The sequence below is a fragment of the Plectropomus leopardus genome, chromosome 13 (genome assembly GCF_008729295.1).
Source record: "Plectropomus leopardus isolate mb chromosome 13, YSFRI_Pleo_2.0, whole genome shotgun sequence".
Classification (NCBI taxonomy): Eukaryota; Metazoa; Chordata; class Actinopteri; order Perciformes; family Serranidae; genus Plectropomus; species Plectropomus leopardus.
This window is the reverse complement of record NC_056475.1, coordinates 7,673,117-7,694,593: the sequence shown is the minus strand read 5'-3', so window position 1 is coordinate 7,694,593 and position 21,477 is coordinate 7,673,117.

Here is a 21,477-nt window from a genome sequence, read left to right as displayed (position 1 = left end):
TGCCACCCGGTACGATGTTTTGGGTAAAGGAAAGCTTGATTGACACACAAATCGGATGCATCAAACATTGCACATCCAAAACAGGAAGAGGACAACTTTGGTGCTTTAGTGCTTGCAGTTGTACCCCAGCAGAAATGATGGGCGGTTTAAAAAAAACTGAAGTTACTGTTGAAATTCAGGTTGTTGTGGAAAATGAAGTGATCATGTTGGTTTTGCAACAACTGCAGCATTAATATTACCACTTGGAAAGGCTATGGGGGAGTTGAAAAGTTTGTTCTCTGTCTGTCTTAAAGTACAGAGTAATTAATTTTCTGCTGTTAGTCTTTGTGTCTCTTTGTGTGTGTGAGTGTGTGTGTTCAAGCTCAGTTATTGCAGGAACCATCAGAGGGTTTTCTGCTGTGCATAAGGATATAGCCTTTATATAAAATAAGTAAAATAAAAAATAAATGAAAACAATAAAGGTGCCATGTATCATTTTGACACTGATCATATTGATATTTTTTTGGGGAAAAGGCCACATAATATCAAGATCAGGGCAATGAAATAGTTACTGTTTCTTATGCACTTCAAAGTAAAAGTTCTGTGCTGCTAATTCACTGTACTTCAAAATAAACTGTTTTTCACAACCTTGACATGGTCGCGAGTCACTTGCAGACCATTCAGAATGGACCTGCGACACACTTTTGGACTACAACCCCCCATTTGTGTACCACTGCATAAGACAAAACTGATGTGTTTTTATTGTTATTTTGCACAAATGTAAAACTGCATTAACTCTATGGTGGTGGAAGAAGTTACTATGGAAACACTGTACCCACCCTTCGGTCTTCCCCAGTGATTAAAAGGCCTAATTTCGAACAGCTAATTAAAACCTGTTCAGCATTGCAAACTATAGTTTTACTGTTAGCTCTGTTAGCACCGTTAGCAGGGTCACCACAGTTAAAGTAGTGGTGCAGTAGTTAACAATGCCTAATCAAGGGGTTTTGCAGCTCAAAATTAAGGCGCTTTCTAATCTGGGAGGAGCCCTGCAGGTGGCCGCTGTGTTTTTCACGGCAACACCATCCACCACCAACTTTACATACTCAGCATATTTCAAATATTATAGTATTCATTTTTTACAGTTTTGAATTTCTCACATACTAGTGTGAAATTAAAGCATAATGCACATATTTTTATGATGCTTTTATATTGATGCTATTTTTTATTTTATGTTAATTTTAGTTTGTATCTTACTAATTTGTTATTTCCATAATTCTTATTATAAATTTTTTGACAATAAAATGTTCCGCTTATCATCTTAAACAATGTTTGCTTCTTTCTTTGACTCTTTTTTCCTCCCCCTTTTTATATTTTCTTTCCAGGCATATCTCTTTTCCACTCATTTAACCTTTTGTTAACCATTTGAATAAGTGCATGAGCCACCATTAGCTGACACTAGGGGGTCATGTCATCATTTTGATCATATTTTATACGAATAAATATTTTTCTTTTCATTGTGTTTTCAATTATTGTGACACATTTCTTTGCATTAAAACTTTAAATTGCAGTTGTGTTTGAGAGACTCTGAATAAACATATATTTCTGTGAAATGTTCACCACTTTTGACAGATAAGTACTTTCATAGAGTTACCAACATATAACTCTTGACAAAGTAGCAACATTTAAACCAGAAAACATACTTGGCACATCTCTATATACAGGCTACAGGGTTCAAATGAGAAAGCATTATCAGTGTTTGTCTCATTTGTTAAAAAACATTCAGTATTACACATAAGGCAACTATTCAAGAACAGGCATATAAACATGAATTGATTTGGGGGGATTTATTTTTTTTTGGGGGTAGGGGGGTAGGGGGTGTGGGGGGTGTGGGGGTGTTTTAATTATAAGGAAATGAAAAGGTTTTCTGTTGCTGAAGATGTTTTGCTGGGCCTAAAAGACCCAGATCAGCAACAGATGCCCAGCCCGAGCTCTCTATGAAGACGAGGAACAACTCCCCATGAACATCAGGATGGGCAGATGGACATGGGAAGAAACCTCGAGAGAGGCAATTCAAAGAGAGATCCCCTCTCCACGGACGGCTGGGTGTGCATTAGTTCTTATTTACTTGTGAGGACCAATTTTACATCAGAAATGCACTTTCTGAATGTGAAATCGGGTCTTGACCTTACAAGTTAAGAAGAACTAATGCACATGCATTAGTTATCATACAGCTGTGGGGACCAATTGTGAGTGTAATCTCAATTCTTAACTCCCAAAAAATCACTTTCTGGGGGTTAAGTATAACAACTGAGATTGATCCACACAGCTATACAAGAATTAATGCATGATGTTTTTTGTGGTACTTTGTCAGATGTTGTCCTGAGCCGAGAATCAGAAGAGCTTGTACCACTTTCTCTTCTTCTTTTTGTCAATCTGGCTCTGTAGCTCCTCCAGCTGGTAGGTAAGGGAGGCCTCTGCCATCTTCTTTTCTAGCAGAGTCACTTTGAGGCTTTTGGTGACCTGGAGGAGCGATGCTTTCTCCTCCTGCCACATGTTGCTGTGCCTCTGCAACTCCAACTCTGCTTTTGTCAGAGCGGCCTTCAGGGTGCTGTTGTCCTGTTCTTTACGTCTTAGCTGAGCCTCGTGGGTGGCGCTTTCTCGCTCCATGTCATGCAGCAGGAAGGTCTTCTTCTGCTCCCAAAGGTGATGGTCGCTCTGCCGCTGATCTTCAGATTTTGCCTTTAGACTATCAGCCAGTTTCTTGCGGTCATTGTCCATTGTCTGCAGCTGGACGAGATGAGTTTCCTTCAATCTGTCCAGCTGGGATGTCAGGGCACACCGCTCCTCCTGCCACAAGTTGCTGTTACTTTGCAGCTGTTCTTGTGCATTCTTCAGAGCGGTAGTGAGGGCGTTGTTTTCCTGCTGCTTGTCTTTTAGCTGAGCTTCATAAGAAGCTCTAGCTTCATCAGCCTCCTGCTGCAAGGAGATCCTCTCTTTAAGCCATTGCTGGTAGTCATTCTGCAGCTGGTCCTCGAACTTTTTCTTGAGGACAGAGTCAAAGTTCCTGCTTCTGTCCTCTTGCAGCTTCAGCTGGGCTAGATGGCTCTCCTGCAGCTCGTCAATCTGGGAAGTGAGGGTGGACCGCTCCTCCTGCCACATGTTGCGGTGTTTTTGCAACTGGTCTTCTGCATTCTGTAGAGCAGCAGTGAGGTTGTCGTTTTCCTGCTGCAGGGCGGTCTTCTCCTTATCCCATCCTTGGTGTTCCTTCTGCAGCTTGAGATCAAACTTTATCATTTGAGCGGCGAGATAGTTGTTTTTGTTGATTTCTTGCAGCTTTACCTCAGCCGAATGTGTTGCATGCTGTCTGTGGAGCTGGGCAGTGAGGGTGGACTTCTCCTCCTGCCATTGGTGCTGTTTGCTCTTGAGCTCCTCCTGAGCCTCCTTCAGAGCAGTTGCAAGTTGGTCCAACTGCGCCTGAGAGGCCTCTTTTTCGCCCTCCACCCGCTCCAAGCGATCTTGAAGGAGCTTGAGAAGGGAGGACTGCTGCTCATGATTTTTCTGAGCTTGAGATCGCTCTGCCTCCAGGCGGCTCTCCAGCTCAAGCTCCACATTGGTGTTGGCTGTTGCACAAAACTGCAGTATGTGTTCAGTGTCCAACTTCGCTGCCTCCGACTGTCTCAGAAGGGCGCATTTTTCTTCCTCAGCCTGCGCCAATCTGTGCTGGAGGAGCTTGATGATGTGGGCCTGGTGCTCAAGGTATTTTTGAGCTTCAACAGTCCCACATCTCAGATGGTTCTCCAACTCAGGGTTGGTATGAGCAGCTGCAAGCAACCTTGCGTTGGTCTTGAGCTGTGACCTCTTGGTTTCCAATTCCCTGTCAAGTGTTTCTTTTTCCGTCTTCATCAGCTCCAGTTGGCTGTGGAGGTTGCTGATGGCGGTGAGTGTCTCCTGTTGGTGGGTTTGAGCTGGAGCCAAACGCTGCTGGGCTCTTAGGCCACAAATCTCCTTCAGGAGCTTTTGTTTCTCTTGGCTCCAGTCGACACTCTCCCTCTTGTCTTGGACCAGATCCAAAAAATTTGCGAGGATGTCCTCCTGGACGTCCAGGAGGACCCTCCCCTCAGTTGAGCTCTGGGTGAGTGTGGCCTCGTTGTCACTGAGTCCACACCTCGCCTGCTCCTCCAATACACTGAGGTAAAAATTAATTGGACTTTCCATCTCGTCTTCTGCAAAGTGAATGTATTGACTTCTGTGACGTCTGTGTTTTCTTGTCAAGTGTGTTCTCTGAAACTGATCTCGCTGTCGATCTCTTCTGTGAACTGTACTCGAACTAAAAATGTGAGCTGAATCACCCTTATATATAGACTCCCGACATGATGACTCCATTCTGAGCTTTATGATGTCATAAAGCTCTGATTCCATTCCATTCTAGTGTGATGTTTAGTTTGAGCTGTGATGTCACGGATTGAGCAGTGATGTCACGGATTGAGCAGTGATGTCACAGTGAGCAGTGATTTTTTTTAAAATCAAATAAAAACATGTTGCCATAGCAACATGTTTTTGTTTATGTCAATAAAATTGAAATTACATATTAAATATGCATATGACAAATATGCAAGTTCTATATTATATTAATGTAGTCCATTCTTTCAGTGCTATACAATACAATACACTGCATTACAGTTGTGTACAATTTAATGCAACACATTCCTTATTTTGGGAATATTATGGAGCAAATCACTGTGACCGTTAAGAAATCGTCTGAAAAGAACATAAAACTTATATCACCGAAACTTGAAAAATGTAAAAGATACAAAAGAGCTGAATCATACCAGAAGAGTTGAAGGCCTTGTGACCCGTTAAAAGTTTAAATAGAGTCTGTAGCTCAAAGTATGCGGAAGCAGTAGGCTTTCAAAGTGGAGTGGGTTAAAGAGAATTTGAAAAACTGGTAGAGAATTTGAAACATTTTTTAGCACGAAGCATGCATAACTAGTTATAGGACGAAAAACGTACGGAATTGAAATAATAAGAATAAAGACAAGAAGAACAATAGTATGGCTGCTTAAGCATCCACACTAATTACTGAATAAATGTTATTCTTCAAAAAGAAACACCAACTTTTCATGCATATGGTCAAGTACAGTTAAATGTGTAAATGTCTCACTTGTAATGTGTGGGAGAATGTGTTGTTTACAAAGTAAAACAAAGTTTGGCTTCAAGTCAGTGGTGTTTCTGGTCAAGAGGAGTTAAACACTAAACACTTCACTATAAGAAGAAGAAGAAGTCAAAAGACGTGATTCAGATTGACTCTGACAGTGTGATTTTAACACTGAAACATCTGATTTGGGACTCAGAGCGAAAGTCAAAAGGACAAGAGAAGACTGGCATGGGTTGAAAATCCTTGCACTCTTTACGTTACTGGTCCAGCGACAAAGCGGCAGAAAGCCAGTGCAATAATTAGTTTCACAGGAGCAGTGTGTTTAAGAACGATAAGCGTTGCTTTGGGTGAAGAGGAGTCAGCAGATGAGTGTAGCTGCTTGTTATCTGTGCAGAGCAGAGGGAGAGGAGCACACTGCTGTAATAACTTTGAGAGACAGAGGTGAGAGGGATGCTGCAAGAAGCTAACGATAAAACCAAGTCAAGATCAGGATCTGCTGCACATATTCCTGCAAATGCTGCTTTTAATTTGAATCTGCACATTTGTAATGACTCTGAAGGCTGTTTATGCGGATAATGGAACAACTGTGTTTGGCCTTTTAGAGTCATTGTGCTTTCACAGCCGGCAGCTTTCATCGTCAGCTGCTGCATTCCCATAGGAATACACACACACACACACACACACACACACACACACACACACGAGTCAGAGCCGCAGAAGAAGATCAGACAATTGTCAGCGGTTCTGGTGCTCACACAAAGTTAGCATCATCGATAGACGCCACAATCATTATTCATGGCGCGTTGCAGTTGCAGAGCTGCTCGTGATGCAGTGCGTGTCAGGATGCGCTTGTCAAGAAAGCCTGACCACCGTATGATGTGAGGAAGAGGAACATGAGAGGAAAAGCTGAAGTGGCTGCTGGGAAATTGGTCTGAGCTGCATGTTGAGACGGTTTTCAAAGAAGCCAGGCGACAAACAATGTCACACTGACAAAGGCTGATTGGACAGATGCTGATTTTCAGTTCCTGTTGTTTTTAAAATAAAGTCTGATTTTCAAATTTATTCTGTTTGATAAAACATGTATGCATATTGGATCAAAAAATGTTTTAAAATTGTGTTAATTTTTAAATTTCTCCCTTATTTGACAGTTTCTGTCCTTGATCAGCAGCTCAGTGGCAGTTTCCACATTTTTTCTCTTCACTTTCTGTTACTGAAAGCATTTTCTGGGTTTTGCACATCACAGAGGACCTCATTACTCTAAACTGTGGTTGCGGAAGAAAACAACTTCTGGGTGCATCGCACATAAAATCACACTACTTTTTTTTCAATGAAAATCACATTATTGATTGAGAAAGTGAAAATGAAACTTCATTACATAAGTAACTAAATCTGCTGCAAAGTATCTCCTCCTGTTGTGTAAGATTGTTTTTTTAACACTAGGTGTGTTTCCATCCACCTCCTTTTATGTGCATCTTTAATTTGAGCATAAAGAATCTGAGTGGAATACCAAAATTTAGAAAAGGAAATTTGAAATATCACAAAAACACTTGGGCGAGCTGGAAGAAGTGAATCCATTAAAGTTTAATTTGACTGAGGCTGGAGATGTGCTTGCTGTTAACTACACGTACATGTATGCATGATTGCTGCTACGCGTCCCCTGCGTCAGTTTGGCACCTCGGCTGTGCTCGTCCTCAAAAAATAGCGTGACGCAGACACAAGATGCAGTGTGTATATAAACTGTATATAAACAGCAGGTGCGGTGTAGAACCGTAGAAGCCATGTGAAAGTGCTGGTGGTGCTTTTCACCATCAATCTTTCCAATGGGCAGCACAAGAGACACGTACTCCCCATTGTCCCGATGGGCTCGATTCAGAGGCCACCGACACTTGCCACCGTCGCTTTTTCTGCTTTGATCTCAGCATTAACATGATAGTAATCTCCTCAAGTGTCGCCAATCTGTTGTTTACATCCCACACATCCAGTAGTTGTCTAGAGACTGAGCTCTCTCGAGAGCCCTCTCGAGGTGTCTTCCAGTAACACGTGTTATGTGTAGGCAAGAAAATATACAAAAATGCTCATAATGCAGCTGGACGTATACAGCAAGTATATCTCCATCCTAAGTGCAATCAATCTTTGTCAGTCATATTGTTTATGATGTCACCAAGTCGCCATTTCGGAGATAAAATTTTACTATGCAGTCCCAGTTCGTTCTCATTCCGATAGTTCTTGAATACCGCCACTTTTGCATTGATTTTAACTGAAAATCCTTATCCCAAAAGTCACCTTTCACGGCAGCATAACATGCAGATAATTGGCGTCAACTGACCACAAGGTCGGACAGAACATATCGCGTCTGCATGAGACGTCCTTGGGCAGCGTCAGTTGAACACTGCCAGTAACAACATAATATAAGGTGTATGAAGGTCTGTACTGTATACGGCGGGTGGGAACATCACAGTAGCAGCATCCTGGAACGTCAACAGCTGAAGCAGAAAGATACGTACAGTGTAATATGTAGACACAGAAGTCCACTGAAAAAGCGACAATATGTGACGACTTGGGATGAGAACGTGTTTGAGAGACAATTCTGGATCAAAGAAAATCACGTTTAATTATTACCTTGCACCTCTCTGGTGTTATTCTTCAGCACGTACAAATATAAGTTGATGAGAAGATGTCCTACTGTCCAGTGAGTTTTTTCAAACTTAAAAAGCGCTGAATTACTGAAATGTCCTGGTTCTAAGAGATTGGCACCAAATCTGTTCCCGGATTATAGCTGCATTTAACTCTTGCTTGGAGGAAGGTTTCTTTTACTGCCCTATGGACGATGACACTAGAGTCTTAAACTGGACACAAGCTGCAAAAAAAAGTCGGTCTAGAGAGGCAGGGTGTTGAGTGACGTGCTCAGAGGACAAAGAAAGACAGCATCAACACCATCCTTAAACTGTATAAGTCCTTATTGTTTGACAGACTTTTTAAATAGTTTAAGGTGGAAGCATGTTGACAATAATTCCTCTGCACCAACACAAAAATGTTAGAAATTCACTATTTCACTTAGCAGCTTTAGAGAGGAACCTACAAGTATGTCTGCATCTTGTCACATATTTCACTTCAAGCCGGCCTTAATCTAAACATCTTTGACCTTAGACTGAATAAATCTTTGAAAAAGAAATAAATAAATGACAAAAGATGACAACGCAGACAGCTTTGGCTTTTTTTTTTTTTTCATATAAAGCCTGCCATTTGGTCCTTTGTCACCTGGACAAGCCTGTCGAGCCGGGCTCAAGAGGTTTGATTTGAATTCGTTGGAGCCGGTCGCCTCGTCAGAGCTATTCTTCTCTCTGGCAGAAGGCAAAAGAGCACTCAGCAGGTGTTAGCAGGCTGTACATTCCTTCTGTTTGTTCACGGAGAAAGCAAAAACGAAAAGGCTGTCTCAGGATGTAAGTATGCATGGAGTATGGATATCTACACAGCTAATCATTTCTTTTTACCTTTTCTTCTCCCACAAATACAAGTGTATCGCATGGACAAACTACTTAAAAAATGTTTTAAACTGAAAATGGTGCATATATTTATTCTTCTTTCTTCAACTGGTCTCATTGGAAAGCTGCTGATCCAAGCAGGAAATACAGAAGTCTCCAAATGAATATAATGTTGTTAATTTAAAACAGAAACATATCAGAAATCACAATGCCAACTCTTAAGAAAGTCAAAAAGAGATGGCAGCACATTAAAGGCCAAAAAGAAGAAAACATTAGTGATAATGAAGCACAAGCTGACCCAGACTGAACAACTTATCTGGCAGATGCTGACACCAGAACAGGTGGACCCAAAGTCATTTTAGCACCACTTTTGTAAATGACTCATCAAAAGTGAAGACACCACGTAATGGTAGAGCAGTTAGTTTAATATCCACTCTATCATTGACTCCTGTGCTGTTCGCCTGTCCTGGAAACTGTTATCTATTTAATTTGATATCATTTTAGCTAGTCCAGTGCAGCTCCCTTGCAAAAGTTAACCCTCCTGCTACGTTGTGGGTCAATTTGGCCCATTTAGAAATTTTAAAAACTCTGGAAAATATAATATAGAAATACAATATTTTTTTTTAGTATACAGTATAAAAACGGTCTCTCCTGGACTGAATTAGAGTAATCATCTTTTAAAATTAAAATGGCTTATATCACAGAGGTACTGATTGAGTTAAACTGACACGGCATGTTTCGAGGGTTTCAGAAGGTTTTTAAGACATCTCCAGGATTTTAGCACACGTCTAGGATTGTAGGATGTTTTTACAATTTTGGGACAGTTCCAGGATTGTAGTATTTTTTTTTGGGGAGGGGGGGCGGATTTTAGGGCATTTCTCTGATTGTAGGGCATTTCAAAGACTGTCCTCCAGCCATGTGCTATTTTTGATGTGGTCCCAAAGTATACAAATTCTATTAAAAAAAATCTCCCAAAATTTACATCTTGTAAAGTGTGTTGGTAATGACAGTAAAGCCCAAAGGAACAGATCGTTCCTTTGTAAAAAAAAAAAAAAAAATACATATAATATTCATACATATTAGCAGCAGCATGTGATATATTCCATTAAATTGGTATTATATGTTTAGGTAAGTTTTGTTTACTCTATTTCTGACAGAGACACAAAAATAAAGAAAGTTTAAGAATCACCCACATATTATTTGCCTGCATCTTGTCTGCAGGTCTGTTTGTTTTGGCAGTATAATTAAAGCCACAGTAAAATTAGGAAATTTTGGTGCCCCCCAGTGGAAGTTTAAAAAACACACTGCAGCAGAGACATTTGCACACATTCCCCTGACAATAATACACCGACTGTCTCATTTCTCACCAACAAAATGTAAAGCCACCACAAAAAACTTGAATGGTGCTTTTGATTGTTGTCAGTTATATAGGCTTATTTAAGTACATAATTTTGTACAGTATAATTAAAACTATAATATATGTTTGAGGTATGACATGAATAGCCCTGTACTCTAACAACAGTTACTGTTTCTAAGGCACTGAAAGCCTCGGCCTTGACATTTGATGCAGGTTGGCAGACTGACAGATGTCCTTTTCCTGACCTGTGCTCTGAAGACTGTAACGTGGGGTTTCTGCATTTAGCATCATAATTTAAGGCACCTTTTCAACCTCTGAAAAAAGTGTTTGCTTTGACTCATGGACTGCATACATAAATTTACTGCACCTCTTTCTGCATCTCCAAAACAGGCATTTGAATGAAAATATTATAGCAAACTACTTCATATTCATGCTTGTACATGCAGCATGCATACATTATGTATGACTCCGTATTTGGCTTCTTTGTATAGTCTAAATACTGCAGGCGCTCTTTGCTCTCCTCCCCTTTAAGCAGGAACATGCTTCCAGACGCGACACAGTGGGACTCTGTGATTGGGTAAAGTGTTCTGTCGTTGGTGCAAGGACAGAGCTCTCATTCATTCGTGTCCAAGTTGTTGCTGCACGCCATCAACAGACAGCAGAGTGGCAGCTGATGTCATCTTTTCTGTCACTCATCAGCTAGTCTGTCAGCCTCATGCCTTCACAGCCACATCAGGTGATTTTAAACACTGTTGCCTTGGATTTTTCCAGTAAGTTACATGTCTGCCTTAACTCTGGGCCTTACGATATGTCAGCATTGATGGATTGTACTATGGATAATAATTCTTTGTATTTTTCATGGCTTCTGCCACTCTACAGCCCACTCAGTCCACTGTGTACCACTGAAAGCTTCAGCTGTGTTTGTGCTGCATGAATGTCACCTTCCTCATGTTTGCTGCAGATACGATCAGCAGTATTGGCAAACATAATCATGGTGATTATCGTTGTTTTCAGTGTTTATACTCATGTATCCAGATCACATGTGGTAATCATTTATTGATTTAAAATATTTTCATTAAAATGCAACATATGGCTCCAATTAAAAAACAAATAGGAGCATGGATTTGTAGCACTGCGTCTAACATACATGTTTGCAGAAACTGGACAGTCTTTCCAGCTGTGTGGCCCCTTGCTCAAACACACTTGCCATCTGTCAATGTTTATTAGCTTGTTTGCGATCATATCAAGCGCTGCCAAATGTCAGACTTATGAACATCACCAAGACTGCTGATATGAGCCTCCAAACATTGATGCCAACAAAGGACAAGGGTGGTCATAAGGGCCCTTAACCACAAAAGTGTCTCCCTTTGTTTTTGCAGTCCTCCAGGTGTAAAGACAGACTGCAGGCTGCTCACACAGACATTTCAGGTGCTATCCAAGGTTTATTACATCCTTCAGAGTCTTTATTTTGCCTCTTCACTGCCTGCAAAGGTGAGGAGTGCAGGATTGGCATCTCTAGAAGCAGTGGTGTTGCACAGAAATCCGGGCCCATCACAAACGCAGCCATAAAATATGATAAAGTGCCCTGGGTCCCCATACAGTGGAGAAAACATGATAAAGTGCCCTCTAGGGTTTACTCAGTGGAGAATACAGAAAGAAGTGCACTCTAGAGTGCACTACCAGTGAAGAAAACATGATAAAGTTCCCTGTAGAATGCCCTTCCAATGGAGAAAACAGGAGGAAATGCCCTCTAGGGTGTTCTTCCAGTGAAAAAATTGCAAAGAAGTGCCCTGTAATGGAGGAAATAAGAAAGTTCTCTCCAGGGTCCCTTGCAGCGGAGAAAATGTAATAAAGTGCCCTCTAGGGTGCCCTTCCAATAAAGAAAATGGGATGAAATCCCCTCCAGGATTCCCTTTTAGTGAACAAAAAATGATGAAGTTCCCTCTAAGGTGCCCATCCAGTGGAGAAAACAGGAAGAAGAACCTTTAATAGTGCCCCTACAATGGAGAAAACATGACAAAGTGCGTTCTCAGGCGCCCCTCCAGTGTAAAAATCGCAATGTGCCTTCTAATGGAGAAAATTAGAAATTTCTCTCCAGGGTCCCTTACAGAGGGTAAAATGAGATAAGGTACCCTTTGTGGTGCCCATCCAGTGGCAAAAAACGCTCTAGGGCGTCCTCTAGGGTGCCCTCTGGGGTGCTCTTCTGATGGAGAAAAAGGGACGAAATGCCCTCTAGTGTGCCCTTCCAGTGGAGAAAACAGGAAGAAGCACCTTCAAGGGTGCCACTCCAACGGAGAAAACAAAACAAAGTCTCTTTTAAAGTGCTCTTTCAGTGAAAAGAAGAATAACTGCCTTCTAATGAAGAAAACTAGAAAGGTGTCTCTAGGGTCCCTTACAGTGGAAGAAATGTGATGAAGTGCCCTCTAAGGTGACCTTCCAATGGAGAAACTTGAAGAAGGGCTCTCTAACAGTGCATCCCCACTATAGGCGACCAATTCGCCTCAATTCGTGTCTGCTTGTATCCATGCACAATCCCCCACCCCCTTCTCTACCACAGAAAGTTTCACTTAAGTTATTTCCTGAATTTATGCAGAGCTGTTCAGAAAGTCACTGGAGCTGCAGCTTGAGTGGTTGTTTTGATGTGAGATACATTTGAATTTTTGAATTTGTCACGCCCTCTGGTCGTGCCGCCAGCTCGGTTCACGTCGCAGGTATCCCAGCATGCTTTATACAGGAAATCGGTCGCTTCCCGATACAAAATGAATGGGAGCAGATTCCTGGTCACGTTATGTCGCGTATAGTGGGGATGCACCCTAAGGTGTTCTTTGAGGGGAGGAAACATGATGATGTGCCTTCTAGGCTGCCCCTCCAATGGAGTTAAGGTGATAAATTGCCTCCAGGATACCCTGCCAGTCGAAAAAAAGCGATGCAGCTGGTGCACTTCTTATTCTTTCTCACCCCTGCCCCTAGACAGCCTGACACTTGTAGTCAGTATTGAAATGTTTATACTGCAATGAAGAAATTTGAAATGTCAGCATATTTCAGTATGAAAATACTGTAATAATTCTCTTAAGTTTCCACTGGAGATCTATGCACATTAAACCTGTCGAGTTTTTGGGGGGGGTTTTTTGCATTATTTTCTGAGCATGAGAAAAATATGAAAAGCCATCTTGCTTTGGCCCTGACATTCATAAATATGCACATAATATTAGGGTGATTGGTCCAATAGTGTCTGAGATGAGATGCAGAGAGACAGATACTTGCCCCCACACAAGCACACCAGCAAACATATTATTATTAATTAGGCAACCAGCTGCAGAGTAGACAATCTGCTCCCCATTTACATGTACGTATGCACATGCCCAGTGTTAGATATCATGTGATATACATTGTCAGGCATGTCAGTATAAACAGAGATTAATTCTGAAATGCTTGTGTGTACGGTGATCAGTTTTGTTTTAAAACGCTGTTTTAAAGCAAAAAGGTATTAGTGTGGATGTGGCCCCAGTTCCCCTGCAATATAAAGCATTTTTACAGAACGATAAAATGTCAAAGGGAAAGCTTTACTACAGCCCAATTCACATTTGTATGTTTAATTCAGAGAGAAATCCAGTTCCCAGGCTCTTCAGTTCACCTATCTTAATTAACAGTGGAGAGATAACAAGGAGCGAGTTGCAAATGTGGCCTTGGAGTGGTGACTCACCCATAATACGCATTAGAATAATTCCCTTTTCAGAAAAATGACACATTTCAGCTGATTTCCTTTGCACTGCCAACCCTTCATTAGTCCTGCCATACAAATAAAAATGCAGCTCTATAGTGAGACGGTTTAGGTTTAATAAATTAGAAATTGAACAGATGGGTAATATGGACAGATATATTCAATTGCTGACTTTTATTTACCATCTTTCTTGCTCTCACACCTTTCCAGGAGCTAGTTTGACAACCAAATGCTTTATCAACCTTCTATCTTCACTCATGTACCGATGCCAGTTCATCCAATTATTCACTTTACACCTGACCTTTTTTTCAGACTAATAAGTGCAAATTCAGTCTGACTGAGAACACAGACAAAGCTGCTACAACAATTTCTACAGCTTAATACAAAAAAGGTACCGGAGAGAGCGACATCTCCCAAGAGGAAAGAGGCTTTTCCACTGTATTAAATATCCACTCACTATGAGAATCGCAGACATAATACAGCCATGTATAGCTGTCAGAAATTTCAAATGTTTGCTGGAATACCAAAAGCATGAATGTTTTTGTACACTAATTTTGGGACATGATAATTCATACAGAAGAACATAATCCCAGAACATTTTCAGAAGATTTTCTTCTTTTTTTGGTCTCTTAAGCATTCATGCACATATACAACAAAGTAAGGAGGTATAAGTTCAGTCAGTAAGGTGCATAAAGGTCAAACATAGACTTCAGGCTGCTGCACAGCTTCTTTTACATAGTAAGTATTAGCTGACATCAGAATCAACATTAAGAGCATTGGTATATATTTGACAGGAAGGAAAAGGCTCTAGCCATCACCTTTATATTTATAATATAGAGTGCTACCAACCAGAGGCAGGAGTCCATTAAATTCGCATACAGTTAAGACCACTCACAAATTGCCTTCTTGCTTTTTTATCTATGTTAAATCACTCGCAAGAGTCAATGACACGGACACTGACATTTCAAGCTCCATGCAACTCAGTGTGTGTGTTACCCCAGTACCTGATATCAGTTATTATACTGACCTCAGTTGCACTCCTCAGTCATCAGTTAAAGCCATCAAATACAATACAATGAAAAGGAAAACCTATATAAACAAGACAACAGAATAATATTTTAATCGCAAAGTTTAGAGGTTCTGTAAGGTGGGTTATATGTCTTTAGGTTTTATCTCAAGTTCAAATTCTTTATTTATCATATGCACAACAATCTCACACAAGCTGTAGGTAGCAATGAAAATCTAAAGTGCAGTGGTGGATGAAGTGCTGGAAAGCCATACTTGAGTAAAAGTCAACATGTTCTTATCCCAAATTGTGCTGCGTGCTGATGGAGGTCCTCAGTCATCCAGGTCATGCTTTACATAAGAGTTGTTTTGTTGGCAGCTGGACTTGCCAACGAAAGTCCAACTGAAACTAAATCCAGTTGCCAACGAAGCAGCCCTTATGTCACATGTTGCCACTTTGCTGTGGACTTTTACCTTCATATATTACATTTTAGGTAACCTTCTGCATCTGCTCCTCATGTTCTGTGATGGCGCTACCAGCATGTCAACAAATGCACATGGTTGGATTGTGCTGCACGTGGTTATGTTTAGGCAACAAAAGCACATGAAAGCATGAACGGCAGCGTTCTCAGCTGATGCCGTCCAGGGGTGTATCACATATGCACGTTAAAGGTGCCTTTTGGGGTCCAGATTGTACACCGAAAGCACTGTCAAAGCAGTGGTATGTGACAACTTCAGAATGAGAATGGGCTGGTAAAAATACACAAGTCTTACCAGAAAAGACTTTGGTAGGATTGCGTTGAGATCAAGTTAAAATTAAAATCACATATTAGAATATTACTTACAGTAAGTAAAAGTATCTGATATTTACTGCACTGTATGCTTTGGACATAGAAACACATAGATACTGGAGTAAAAGTGGAGTAAAATACAATTTTACTGACTTTTACATACTCCAATACATAAAAAGTATGTGGAGTATGTAAAAAATGCGTAAATGCTCATAACAAGGTCTGCAGATTATCTTGAAGTTTTTAAAATGTATTTTTTTGGCTGTTTGAGCACCTCCAGCCGAGTGCAATCTAGTTCCATTGTATATATGAGAGGGCATAGATCTCTAGACCTAGACTGATAAACAGCACTACAAGTAAAAGGAGAGTACATATATTTAATTATGGGAAGAATTTTCCCTTTAATGTATAGATATTAAACAGCAACCCCAGTGGAACGTCTATCATAATCGGATAAAAACAAACAACTTTTCAAGCTGAGAGCGTCCTGCTGTTGAGGAAAAGAGCAGAGACGATGATTTATCATGCATGTAACACTTCCAATCAGATCGGCAAAGTAGGTTACACGTGCGTCAGAATACCCATGACACGCAATAACACTCAGTAAGTGGTCATATGGGAGATAAATCCATGATGATAGTCTCACATTGTAATGGTGCAAAACAGTTGCACAATGGTGATTATGAGAAAGCGTGTGCATGCGTCACAACATCCATAATGCTTCACGGCCTCAAGGCTCTCCACAGAGAGCGAGTATGTGGCTCACCAGAGGCGGGAATTGCCAAGCGAGGCTATAAAAAATAACATCACTAAACACATTTCAACAGTGAATGACTCGTCATCACACTGATAAAAAAAACACGGATGGAGGGGGCACAGAGACGGCATGATAATATCCTCCAGCGACATTTCTGTGAGCGGAGCTGTCGAGGATGACAAGCCTCGCACAGAGGGGGCTCGGATGTCAGCAGGGGGTCCTGTCCTGACCAAACATGTGCAGCTAGTGGAAAAAGCTGAGCACAGTCAGTCAGACAGCTGCTGTTTTGATGAGGGTAGCCCTTTTCAGCATAAACAGTTTGGGGTTTTTCTGAAGCCTTTTTGCGATATAACATGACAACACTCACACACACAGTTTGTCCAACATGTCAACACTGGTGGTGAATAATCAAGAGGAAACAGACAAAAGGAGGAGATGGAAGGATGGGGATCCAGGTGGGGGACCACGGATGGAGGGATAATGTTGACAGATGGTCGTGATATGGCCTTGGGGCAGGAGCGTCTAGGTAGTAGCCTCAGGTGGCACCACAGACTGTATGTAAAGATGGACGATGCGTCCCCAGTGATCTCCGCTATGCTTAAGCGAAGCTAAAATATCCTGGATATGACCACTGCCATCTTGCACTGGTGATGTCATTCGGAGCCAGAGTCTACGCAGTAGCGATCTCTGTGGTGGAGGAGTTCCCACCAAAACATCCTCCCAACCAATCCTGAGCAGCCTCATTGAACTCGAGCGCACGGATTGGCTGTCACAGCTGTCAATAATGGTGGGAAATCCCCTTTTGTATAGTTTAACTCAATAAAACCAAACTTACCATAAAAACGATCACTTGAACAAACATCAGGGTGATGAGAACTAACCTCAGTGACAAAAATCATCATTGGGAAAAATTTATTTGGCGTGTACTTTGAGTTTTTAGTTTGGCCCATGTTGCAATCACTAACATGGAGGCAAAGGCTTTATGACCTATACTGCAGTCAGACACCAGGGGGCGATCAAGATTGAAAAGCTACACTTTGGGGGAACTGTCATGTTTTCCATCTTTATATACAGTCAATGGGTGGCACGAGCCTCCCTTAATATCCCATGGGTCACCCCAAGTGCCATCATATTACGATTGGCCATCTGCCCAGTCAGTTTAAACTGTTTTAGAAGTTAAGGATGCATTTCGAATGACATACTATTTATTTTTTTCTTTTAGTAGGTCCTGCAACTGCACGTGCAACACATCTTGCAACTCGCATGAAACTGAGGTCAACCCTGCAAACCCTGCTATTATCACTTTGCAATGTCTAACTTCTGAGTTATGACTGCATATATTGTGGATTTTAACATTTTATACTCATTAAAGTAATCCTACATATGCGCTCTTCTCTGTCACTGTTTGTTTTGTTTGTTTTTTTATTTTCATTTTTTGTTGTTAGTAATCCATGATTATTTTATTCACTTAAACAATGAATATTCCTACTATTCCCTTTCAAATGGTCATCAATCAGTTTAATGTGCTGTCATCCATCATTGCAGCTTCTGTCGGCCGTCAGTCAGCTGTCAAACGTACTGCCTATGTGGTCATAAAGCCCGCCTCCTCCATGTTAGATTGATGGGACATGGACCAAACGAAAGATGTTTCTCAAAGACGCATCCTGTCATTTTAGGTAGTTCGAATCATCCTAATGTGTGTTCAAGTTGTGTCAGCTGTGTGTACCAATGTGTGTGCTCATGATTAATGGCACCGCTAAAATTTGGTTGAGTGGGTGAATGCATGGGAACTTGAAACTGAGGATAACATTTTGAGTTCACAGACAGTCACTGAAAAAGGTTACGGGTTAAATGGAATGGCTAAATTTCGAGATGTCTCGACATATGTTTTAGATGATTCAATTTTATGGTAAAATGATGTTTTAACATAAATTATGTGTAATTTATATCATTTCCAATTGATTTCCCTTTGGTTATGTGAATATCTGAATAAATAAAATACATTTTTAGCCACTCAAAGTAAACAACTGCACATCTTAGAACTTGACATTTTGGGGGGAAAAAGGTGTTTTGAACATTATGCATTTTTTAAAATCCACAACAAAGCATTTAAGAAAAATGGAAACATAAGTTTTAATATTCCTCATATTCTAACTAATCAAAAAAATGCATAGTTTATCAACTCTCCCGAGAATATTAAACTAAAATGTACAGGGGATGGGACTTGACTGTGCAGACTCAAACTCCAAACGACAGCTTCATTTCTGTACGGTGGGAGAAAGTGGAGACGCAACGTCCATCTTCATATACAGTCTACGGTGCCTAACTACAGCCTCACAAAGGTTCTAGTAGCCTAAGGCAGCAGACTCTTGCTCTTGTTCTGCTTTTCTCTCCTTTTAATCATCCTCTTAACACCTTCTTTTTGCCAAATTTAAATTCCGCAGTTGACACATGGCACCTTTAACATGCACCACATGAACACACGAGTGGTAATTCTGCACTGCGACTGCAATGTCTAAGCACTTCATCAGCCAAACTCTGCAGGGCATCTGAACAGAGTGCAGCCATTCATACCAATCTACTGCTAAGACTTTGCATAAGCGCTCTGGATGCAGAGAGATGGATTTAGTGTCTGAGACTTGACAGGCGGGGAAATAAGTAAAAAGTCAGAGGCCAATTCTTGCCTTGTCTTCTGTCTGTCTTGTGAAATGACATTTGTATTCCTCTGATGGATTATAAAGTCATTTATTAAAAAAAAAAGGTTTGTTTGCACCACATGTAATTCCTTGATAATGTTTTTGCAGGGATTATTATGGCACGGCCGAGAAAACTTATTAATATTGGAGTTAGGCAATTAGAGAGGAATAAATCATACAAACTGCAGGCAGCTTGATTCAGCGATTGCTTGTAGGAATAAAGTCTGGTTGCTCAGAAAATTAAAGATCAGGATTTTGTGCAAAAGATAAAAGCTGGCAATGGCAAAGTTTGTGTTTGTTTATCTCTCACTTTACCTGTGTGTGTGTGTGTGTGTGTGTGTGTGTGTGTGTGTGTGTAGGGGAGTGAATGACCAAGCAAACACGAATGCCTGTAATCCAGTTATGCACTTACTAAGTTATTATCCTTGACCTTGGAGCGGTAAAAGACAAATCCTATCTACTATCTGATTCAGCCTGAAGAAGAAACAAAGTGGCAGAAAACAACAGCAGATAAGAGTCAGAGAGGCAAAAGAATCTCAGTTCATCTGATTTAAAATTCAAATAAAAGTAAATATTCATCAGAAACACTTTTAAAAGAATTAAATGCTCATTGTACCACCTCGTAGGTGTAAAAGAAGGTTGTTTCAGCCTATTAACCATGGACACACTTAACTTTAGAGGCTGAAAGAGGGTAGTTATAGTTATACACACATCACACAGGTGCAAGGCTATAAAAAAACTGCATATATGAGGGACAAAGGTAACGCCTCCACACTTACTCCATGCCACACAAGTTTATCAAAAACAATGTTTCGATCCTTCTTGGATCTTCATTAGGTTAAAATGTTTGAAAAGATGAAACCACACTCATATCCATATATAATGCACACCAATAGGCTGACCAGCTCTATGGTGGCAGGTGTGGTTAACCATCTGAACCACTCAGAGCGGTAAAACAACTGACAATCAACAATTCAATCAATTCCATAGAAAATTACATACCAAATACACGCCCGATGTCTTGTTAAGTTGCTCGTTACTTTTTCCCCATGTTTTTGTATGAAATCAAGTTTCAAAGGGTTAATAAAGAACCGAAAACACTGACAAGAGGTTTGTGGAAAGAGCAATATAAAATCACAGCAGCAATGATCACGTATTGTCTGGGATAGCGACAAAATTGAAACGTCTCCAGGGTACACAGAGAACGTACAAGAAAATGATGAGTTGTAACAAACTATTAAGAGATTAGAGAGAAAACTACAGCAGTGAAATCTTCTCCCACACAGGCAGCAATAGTCTTTGGGGCTCACTATCTGACCTTTAGGCTGATTACAGTCGTGGTTTGGCATCACAAGTGAACCAGTTGTGCGTGTTGGTGGTGTGCGACAGGGTCAGGACTTTAATCTGTTGCCTCCTGATTCAGTAAGGACAACCAAAATCAATCAAACCTGTATGGAGGAAATCGATATCCATTAAGAGGCACCCAAAGAAAGTGCAGTGTGCAGGAAAGAAAAACAAGCTTTCCCTGTGTTTGAGTTGTGGTACTAAAGCAGCAGCATCAAAGATTTCGATGATGCCAGATTAAGTTTGTGTGATGTTTCATTCAAAACTATTTCAATGAAATTGTCCACAGTGTGTTTTGACAACAATGTAGTGAAACACTATTTGTGGAAGGACATATTGCTGTTGAATTGTTTTGAATATGAATTTTCCAATGCAGTAAACATGATAAATTGCACTGGAGTTGAGGCAGAAATCTCAAAGACAGTATGTTTTTTTGCCACTGATGAAGTGACCTTCTATCTTAAGCCATGCCATCAACACAAACAATTCTCCAGCCTCATATGGGACCGTCCCCCCTGGCTTTGGATAAGCTTTTCTACTGGAAGCAGATGCTTAAGCTTAAGAAAGCAGCTGTGCTCTGCACTTTATTGTAGCTGGGGAAGCTAACCCAGTGTGCATTTACCAAACCAACCACTTAGTCCTCAGCCTTGCAGTCTTTTGTCTTGCTAAAAATGCTGCCTGAAAGCACTTCTGACGAAGCATGAATCTCAAATAAATCTCTTAAAAGCATTTATTATTCATCAGAAATAATATTATTACATTTTCAATAATTTCTCACCACATTTTTGTGTTTGGCTGTTGCGTCATGATCCAAGACACGATATTTTTGCAATTTTATTGCCTTGCTAAATCCGTGTAGTGCCCTTCTTTACATATTAACTGATGCTGCCAAAGAAACACCCTGCATTTAAAAGTCCCAGCTCTCATTACCTGAAGTGTAATAAAATTATTGCAAAAAAGCACAATTACAGATATTTGACATGAACCCTTAAAACCTGGGCAAATTGGTTTGGTTTGACACATGGGTAGAGACAATGAGCAACTTGTGACATGGTCCAAAAAATTAGCAGGAAATAAGTAAAAAGTAAAAATATTACATAAAAAAGGAGAAAAAAAGCATGTCAGTATTGTGTCTGTTGATTACAGTTTTGTCAGCTGTTTTTTGAAAACAAGGTAATTTTCTGTCATTC